Raw genomic sequence first — 9635 nt, 5'->3', positions numbered from 1 at the left:
CCGGCTACTGGGAAGGCTGAGGCGGAAGGATCACCGGAGCCCAGCGGGTCGAGGCTGCGGTGGCTAGGAGTGGCCACTGCACTCCAGTCTGGGCGACAGAGTGAGACTCCACCTCAAAAAAAAAAAACAAAAACAAAACTTAATATAGTGTACTTATGTTTTTATTTCACCAAAGATTGATAAAACCTGGCATTTGACAATGACTGAGTCCAGTAACCTTTTAAAGTCCCTTCTAAATATAACATTGACTTGTATTTAACTTATAATTCATGAGGAACCAACGATCCTTCTCATCCTTGTTTATTTTTTCCTCCTTTGAGTAACTCCTTCCTCCTCAAATCGTCTTTCTTCACCCCTCTGCTTCTTCCACCTGCTCCCACATGCTTTTCCTCTTCTCCTATTCTCCAGTGTTTCAGGAAATTTCCCGAGGGTGGAAATGCTGTGTCTCACCGCTCTGGGGTAGCCTTGCGTGAGGGGCTGGTTTACCTGTCGACCGGGATGGTGTTCTCAAATTTAGTGAACCTGCTTTCGTACAAAATATTTATGCCATAAATTAAAATGCAAAATATCTTTGCTTTGCTGACCTATCCATAGCTACTTCTTGGATCTAATCCTTCAACTAACATGCAACTACCAAGTAGTTTTGTGTTCTGAATGTTTTTCTAATTAGTTACTCTCCTGTTGTATCAGACTAAGTAAAAAAAAATCTTTCTTGCTGGGCTCGGTGGCTCAGCCTGTAATTCCAGTGCTTTGGGAGGCCAAGGTGAGTGGATTGCCTGAGCCCGCGGGTTCGAGACCCACCTGGGCAACTTGGCGAGACCTCATCTCTACAATAAATCAAAAAACCAGCCGGGCGTGGTAGCGTGCGCCTGTAGTTCCAGCTACTCAGAAGGCTGAGGCGGAAGGATCGCCGGAGCCCAGCGGGTCGAGGCTGCGGTGGCCGGGAGCAGCCACTGCGCTCCAGTCTGGGCGACAGAGTGAGATTCCAACTCAAAAAAAAAAAAAACCTTTCTTGAATCAAGATAAACATGTCATTTGCTTCTCCTCAATCTACTTGACCTATTACTCTGTCATAGAAATAAGTTAATGGGCTGAAGATTTCACCAGAGCTTATTTTCTCATGTGTTTCCTTAATCTGACTGCTTATGTTTGGGCCAGAATTTACATTAACTGTGAGTCGGTTATTTTTCAATATTTGACTTTCCAGTTTCAATAAAAATTAACTCCAAAGTATACAAGAGTGAAGGATAATAAAAGCATTTAAATAAATTATACAAATAAATCTGTTTTGATACCCATAAAATCAACTGGCTTGACTTTTAGTAAAGATTAGGGTATAGCATTCCTCATTCAAATGACTTACAGGGAACTATTTTATTTCATTAATATGAAACAAAACACTTTTCTTTAAAGAGTTATAGTCTTTTAATCTAATCATCTTGAAGCATAAAGCATAGCAGCTGTCTTGTGGTATCTCAATTTATTTGTCCAGGTTGAAATGAGAAGACTAGATATCTTTTGACTAATGAAAGAGAGAATACCATCTACATTCTTAAAATCTTCAGATTAATATATCTTTTGTTCTGTCTGCAAAAAATGCAATAAAGTCTGTTACCATGATTTCTTTTTTTAAGTTAATATTTATGCTTTACCATGATTTCTTAAAACATTTGACGACTTTTTTTTCAGAGACGACTTTGATATCTACTGAGTATTTCGAATGGTGAAAAATAGAGTTAAGTATTGAGATTTTAAATTCTTCACATAGAAACACTGTGATCCGTACTAAGAGTTAAAATACCAACAAATTAGAAAAGGATTGTCAGTAGTGGGAAATTGCTGGGGGGTGGGGGGAAGGGGCGGAATTGGCAGTAGTGGGATTCTGCCTGGGGAGGGAGGGGCAAACCTCATCAACAAGGGTAACTGCATAATGAACATTTGTATCCTTAGCCTTGAACTGTACCCCCACATTTCGAAAATTAAAAATTAAAAAAAAAACCCCAACAAATTCATAGTCATGTTAAGCTCCTGGTTGAGCAATCTGAGTCTGAGCAGTGGAATTCTAGGAAAGCATTTGGTCTTTTAAGCTCATGTAGTTATATGCTTAAAGCACTGAGTGGCATCAGGGTTTCCTTCCAGCTGCTGCATCTTCTGAATGGCTCTGCCCCACTTTAGCAGTGGTACAGTGAACAGAGCATTGAACTTGGAATTTCTGGGTTCAAGCTCTGATAGCCTCTTACCAGTCACTGACTGGAGAGGGTCTCTCTCTTTATTGTGGTCTCCTCATTTGGATCGTGGCAATGGGTTCTTGTGAAGATTAAACAATATCATGTGGACAGAATTATTTTGGATATTGTGGAGTTCTCTACAAGATCATTTATTACAATTGTGTTAATCCTATTAGAAGCAGGTGTGGCTAAGGCTTGACAGAGTGGACTGCACATGTTCCTACCTGCAACATTCTCACCCAACCATGTGTGACAAGTCTGTTCCTCTTGCCCTTTTTTGCCCTGACATGCTGATTTGATAGCAGATATGGAGTATCAGTCTTATCAAGTTATCATATTAGGTTTTGTAATGCTACCAAAGGGACTCCAAGTCAGGATAGGTCCAAACCTAGGGTTCCAGAGGATTTATATTATTACTTTGACTCCAAAGGTGGTTTGCTGTACCCTTCAAGAACCAGTGGTAAGAAAGTTGGACTCAAAAGCAAGCAAGATTTCTGCCTGAACATGTTGCCTGGTTAGAGTGAGGGAGAGAAAACTTCGCCCTTTTGGCATCTGAGCATGGAACCCTGACAGAAGGGGGCGGGGGGCATGTGGAGACCCGTGCTTTGTTCTTAGACTCAATTAGAGTCAGTCAACCGGGTTCATTGACAGAAATGAATTGTAGCATCTGTTGGGGGCAGAGAGAATATTAAAATGAAGCTAATTTCAATTTCTCAGTTTCTTGTCACCAGGGATGGGTAAACCAGTAGTGCTGTATGTTTTCAGAAAGTCTTGACTTATTTTTTCAAGTATTTTGGCTAAATTTTACATGTGTTTTGCCAGCTTCCTTTCCTTAATTATTAGTATTAAACCCGTGCATATGAATTTAAATGGGAATTCAATAGCCATTTTTATTGTATTGCACTTATTTCATCCTTTGAGAAACTCCTCTGTTGAGTAAGGACTGTTATATCTTGTAAGGATTCTTTGATGAGAGTTTATAAAAATTTTTCTTCATAAGATGTCACACCAATTCCTCTCCTTCTCTTCCCATGAGAAAAATTGGATCTGGGACTGATTAGGATGGGATCCCAATTCCAGATCCGGCTCAAGGAAGGATTTGAAAAATACAAAGTGAGTTCTCACTGTCTTAATTGCAGTTGCCTTTGAGGCAGTCACTCTGACAAACCCCCCAAATGGATTTTTGAGTACATGCACTTTTAGAAACATTATTCTCCATCTCCAGGTCTTGCATGCAGTTGCCAGAACCATGGAAAAACAATTTCTGAAACTCATCATTTTTTCCCCCAAGTACATCACACAGCTTGACTATGGGCAGTGGGAGATGAGAAGAGAAATGGTAATTTCCAAATAATACTTACTTTCTCATTGCCCAGCAGCCCATCTGTGTCTCTCTTAGACTTTGTACAGTACTAACAAAACCAGCAGTATTGATGTCAAAGAAATGGCATATTTTGTTAATGATAAAATAAAGGTGTGCGTTGTAATGGTCACAAGGTGCTGTTCTATTTGTAATAGTTTGGAGTGGGACCTGGAATTACTAATGTTAGTAATGTTAGAACTGGGGGGCAACCCCTTCTGGTCCCCTCCCACTATAGGAGATTTTCTGTCCGCTCAATAAATTCTCCTTCCTAAAAACAAAACAAAAAAAAAAAAAGAAAGAAAGAGAATCGGGGTAGGAGGGGAAAGAGGTTTACTGATTGTCCCACCAAACTTTCTTGTTACCAAAGGGTCTGAAATAATGGGTGGAACAAATATAAGCCTGGACACATGTTAGGTATATAATAAATGCTTCTGAATTAATTAATCTTAAAAATTAAGCTCTTAAGCTGGGCTCGGTGGCTCAGCCTGTAATTCCAGTGCTTTGGGAGACTGAGGTGAGTGGATTGCCTGAGCCCGCGGGTTAGAGATTCGCCTGGGCAACTTGGCGAGACCTCATCTCTACAATAAATCAAAAATTAGCCAGGTGTGGTGGTACACGCCTGTAGTTCCAGCTACTTGAAAGGCTGAGGTGGAAGGATCACCGGAGCCCAGCAGGTTGAGGCTGCGGTGGCCGGGAGCGGCCACTGCACTCCAGTCTGGGTGACAGAGTGAGACTTCAACTCAAAAAAAAAAAAAAAAGAAAAGAAAATTAAGCTCTTTTATGCCTAAAGAATTATAAGTATTAAATAGAATTGGGTATTCAGAAAAATAGCACAGTTGTTTTTCTTAGGTTTTTCTCTCCTGCCTTTTGTTCATAGAATAGATCTGTGTCTTCTTGACTTGAGAATGACTTTGTACTCCATTGTCAGTTAATAAAATGTTAAACAGTGGATACTGTACTTTAATGAGCATTAGATTAGAGGGTGAGGAAAGGATTAAAAAGTATTAGATAGTTGGTCATAATTTATAAAGTTGTTTTCCTTTAGAAGGTGTACTGCACTGCCCATCAAAACTGGGCTGGATAAAAAAATGTGGTACATATACACAATGGAATAGTATGCAGTCATAAAGAAGGACAAATATATGGACTTCGCAACAACTTGGATGGATTTAGAGTCTATAATACTCAGTGATTTATCAAAGAAACCAATAACAGAGTACCATATGTACTCACTGAATTAAAGGCACCCACTACAAATCTCATCTCCAAACAAAGACCCCCCCCCAAAAAAAACATAACTGCACATTGAATAGAGTGTCTAGGGGAGAATTCTGGAATTCAGTAAAGAAGTGATGGACACCCTCTGAGGCACAAAGTCATCTGGCAAGGACCAGCTCAGAGTCAAGAGGAACTCCCCACTGCAGAAAAAAGGTCAGTGAGAGACTCACAGCAGTACACATCTCCACCAGAGACACCTGCAATCCTGGCCACAGAAGAGTCCTTCAGCCCTGTTAAGTCCTGTGCAAAGTAGAGGGAGCTTCCTGGAGTTCGCACGACTTATATTATTCCTGTGAAAGAATTCATGCTGGGTCTCCCCCAGCCGTCAGGACCCAAGCTGCTACAGCAGGTAGGCACTTTGAGAACAGAGTCATCGTCTAAGGGCAGCCTGCTCCAGGGCCCTATAGCCTCTACATCTCTCTGAGACCCCACTGGCATCCCATCACATCGACCAAGAGGTCAGCAACATTGTGACAACAGTTGAACCACGTGCGAAGTCATGGCCCTGACATCCAACCATACACAGCACCCTATACTTGGGGCGCAGGTAGTCCAGCACAAAGGAGAAGCTGCCCCAGGACAAAGGGAAACAAAGCATGTGCTCTCCAGAGACTGAGAGCTGCTCAACTGGGGACTACTGCCATTGTTGGCTTCTCGACTCCCTCCAAGAATGGAAAGAGCCATGTGCCTGAGGATGACCTATCTGGACCATCGCCACTGCTAGTGACCTTGTGCTCTCCATTTACAGAGCCACATGCCCATGTTTGACTCCCAGTGGCCTGAAGACTGGACTGCATGGGACCCACCACTGATGGTAGTGTACCCGCTTCAGCAACAGAGCTGTTGCACACCCAGACTTGTCTCCCTGGGGCCCAAGGATCAGCCAGACTGACATTCTTATCCCCAGCAGAGCTGTGTCACAGCCTCTGCAAACAACTGCAGCTTAGGTCATTGAAGCACTTACTAATACCACTATGTTGATTACAGCCAAAGAAATCAAACAGAAACTACACTACTGTGTACAGCCACATCCAAAGCCAAGGCACCCTACATAGTTGAATATAGGACACATCTACAAAACAAAATCTTTCCCTACAAAATCTACTCCATAAAATTGGAAGAAACAACTGTCCCACCAGATGAGCAAATATCAGTGAATGTATAAAAGAAATACAAAAAAGCAAGAAAACGTGACACCTTCAAAGAAACACAATAATACTTCAGTAACTAATACCAAAGAAAGAGAAATCTGTGAAAAGCCTGAAAAGAATAGTAAAATAATGAACTTAAGAAAACTCAGTGAGATACAAGAGAACACAGATAGATAATTCAATGAAACTAGAAAAATAAGTCATAATCTGAATGAGAAATTCAACAAAAAGATAAATACCATAAAAAAGAACCAACAAAAATATTGTAACTGAAGAATTCAATGAATGATATGAAAAATACAGTTAAGAGTTTCAACAGTAGACTAGATTAAGCAGAAGAATTTCTGAACTTGAAAACAGGTCTTTTGAAATAAGCCATTCAGACAAAAACATTTTTTAAAAAAGAAAAACAAACAAACAAAAAAACCAAGAAAGCCTACAGGACATATCGGACACCATTTTTGCATTATGAGAATTCCAGAAGGAGGAGAGATGAGAAAAGGCACAGAAAACCTATTAAATGAAATAATAGCTAAAGATATCCCAAGTTTTGGGAAAGATATAGATATCTATATTGATATAGGAAGCTCAAACACTCCTAAGTAGATGTAAACCAAAAATGTTCTAAGATGTGTTACAGTCTAGTCTCAAAAGTTAAAAATAGAGAACATTTTAAAATTAGCAAGACAAAAGCATCAAGTCAAATATAAGGGAATACTCAGAGACCTTACAGTCCAGGAGAGAATGGGATAATATATTCAAAGTGTTGGGGGAAGAAACAGTCAACCAATCGTACTATACCCAGCAAAGGTATTCTTCAGAAATAAAGGAGAAATAAAGTTTTCCCCAGACAAGTAAAAACTGAGGGAATTCATCACCACTACATCGACCTTTTAAGAAACACTTAAGGCAGTCCTACATTTGAAAGAATGATAGCTGCCATAATGAAAACGTTGCAAAAGTATAAAACTTGCTGGTGGATCAGATACAGAAATGAGAACAAGAAAGAAACAAAAAGTTATTACTACAGAAAACCACCAAACCACAAAGGTAAACACTAAAAAGAAAGAAATGAACAAAGGATACCAAACAACCAGAAAACCATTAGCAAAGCTACTCCAGTTTGTTTTGGTTTCCACTACTTATTAATAACAACTTAACACATTAATAACAACTTTGAATGTTAACCACTTAAATTTTCCAATTTAAAGGTATAGACTGGTCAAATGAATGAAAAACCCAAACCCAACAATATGCTACCTATAAAAAACTCATTTCGGAGCCTTTGGAGAGATTGAAAACATTGAACCTCCCATGGATACAAAAACAAATGAAAGAAGAAGATTTTGTTTTATCACATACACAGATGAAGAGCCGGTTAAAAAATTGTTAAAGAGCAGATACCATCAAATTGGCTCTGGGAAGTGTGAGATCAAAGTCGCGCAACCCAAAGAGGTCTGCAGGCAGCAGAAGAAAGGCGGGAGAGGCGCTGCCACCGGTGGCCGAGGCGGGGCAAGGGGGTGTGGTCGAGGTCAGGGCCAAGACCGGAACCAAGGATTTAATAACTATTGTGATCCAGGATATGGAAATCACAATAGTGCCTATGGTGGTGATCAAAACTATAGTGGCTATGGCGGATATGATTATACTGGGTATAACTATGGGCACTATGGATATGGACAGGGATATGCAGACTACAGTGACCAACAGAGCCCTTACGGCAAGGCATCTCGAGGGGGTGGCAATCACCAAAGCAGTTACCAGCCATACTAAAGGAGGACCTTGGAGGAAGCAGGAGGAGATGTTTTAAAAGTAATCCATCTTGCAGGACGACATTGAAGATTGGTCTTCTGTTGATCTGAGATGATTATTTTGTAAAAGACTTTCTAGTGCACAAGACACAGCTGTGTCCAGCTGTATATAGCTGCCAACCAGTTTTCTTTGTTTCTACTTTGTCCTTTGCTATCTGTGTTACAACTCAGTGTGGATTTGTGTTTATACACATTTTTATTTGTATCATTCCATGTTAAACCTCAAATAAATGCTTCCTTATGTGATTGTTAAAAAAAAAAAACTCATTTCACTTGTAAAGCTACAAAAAGACCGAAAGTGAAGAAATGAAAATGGTATTCCATGGACATGGAAACCAAAACAAACTGGAGTGGCTATACTTATATAAAATAAAATAGACTTTAAGTAAAACAAACAAAAAGAGGCAAAGGAGTTACATAATGATAATGAGATAAATTCCATAAGAGTATAGAACAATTGTAAATATAGATGTACCTCACATGGAAGCACCCAGATATATAAAGCAAATATTATTAAAGCTAAAGGGAAAGACAGACCTTAAAACAGGATTAGTTGGGGACGTCAACATTCTATTCACAGCATTAGATAGATCATCTACATAGAAAATAAACAAAGAAACATTGAACTTTAACTGCACTGTACACCAAATGATTCTAACAGACATTTACAGACCATTCTACCTAACAGCTACAGAATACACGTTCTTCTCATTAGGACATAAAATATTCTCCAGCATAGACCATACTTAGGCCACAAAACAAGTCTCAACAAATTAAAAAAAATAAAAATAGTATCAAGTATTTCTTTCCAAAGAGAGGAACTTATGAAACTGTGCAGATACTTGGAAATTAAACAACATGCTCCTGAATGACCAATGGGTTAATGAAGAAATTAAGAAGAAAATTAAAAAAAAATTAAAACAAATGAAAATAAAACAGAAACACAAATATACAGCCAATCAAGAATAGGACACTGCGAAAGCATTATGAAGTGGAAAGTTTATAACAACAAATGCCTACATAAAGAAGAAGAAATGTTGGAAATAAGCAACCTAATGATTTACCTCAAGGAGCTAGAAAAGTAAGTACATATCAAATCCAAAATTAGTAGATGACTGGAAATAATAAAGATCAGAGCAGAAGCAAATAAAATTAAAAAATAACACAAAAGATTCACGAAATGAGAAGTTGATTTTTCAAAATGATAAACACAAATGACAAACCTTTAGGTACACTAACTAAAAAAAGGAGAGAAGACCCAAATAAGTAAAATCAGAAACAAAAAAAGGAGATATTACAACTGATACCATAGAAATGCAAATAATCTTGGAAACTACTATAACTAACTATGCATCAACAAATTGGAAAACCTAGAGGAAATGCATAAGTTCCTGGACACACACAAACTACCAATAGATGAAATAAAAAATCTACACAGGCTAAAAATGAGTAACAAGATTGAATTAGTAATACAAATTCTCCCAGCAAAGGAAAGCCCAGAAATAATTGGCTCCCCTGATAAATTCTACCCAATTTATAGAGAACTAACACCAATTCTCTTCAAACTACTCCAAAAAATTGAAGAGAAGAGAATTTTTCTTAACTCATTCTGTGCGATCAGGATTACTCTGACACCAAAACCAGACATGGATACAATGAAAAAATATTCATCAGGTCAGTATCACTGATGAACATAGATGCAAAAATCCTTCACAAGATACCAACAAACTTAGCCAGGCTCGGTGGCTCAGCCTGTAATCCTGCGCCTTTGGGAGGCTGAGGTGAGGGGATTGCCTGAGCCTGC

The 9635-nt window shown here is 39.0% G+C and overlaps 1 pseudogene across 1 annotated transcript; it reads left to right on the top strand.

Annotated features, from left to right (window-relative positions):
• The first annotated feature begins 7298 nt into the window (after positions 1 to 7298).
• Positions 7299 to 8094, top strand: LOC103254725 (annotated as a pseudogene). The gene has a single exon (XR_503979.2). The product of XR_503979.2 is annotated as a heterogeneous nuclear ribonucleoprotein D-like pseudogene (transcript).
• Positions 8095 to 9635: the final 1541 nt, after the last annotated feature.

Source organism: Carlito syrichta, unplaced genomic scaffold, assembly GCF_000164805.1.
Source record: "Carlito syrichta isolate Samal-C Ts95f unplaced genomic scaffold, Tarsius_syrichta-2.0.1 Scaffold287388, whole genome shotgun sequence".
NCBI lineage: Eukaryota > Metazoa > Chordata > Mammalia > Primates > Tarsiidae > Carlito > Carlito syrichta.
Note: the sequence above shows the minus strand (reverse complement) of the source record. Positions and strands in the feature narration are given on the sequence as shown.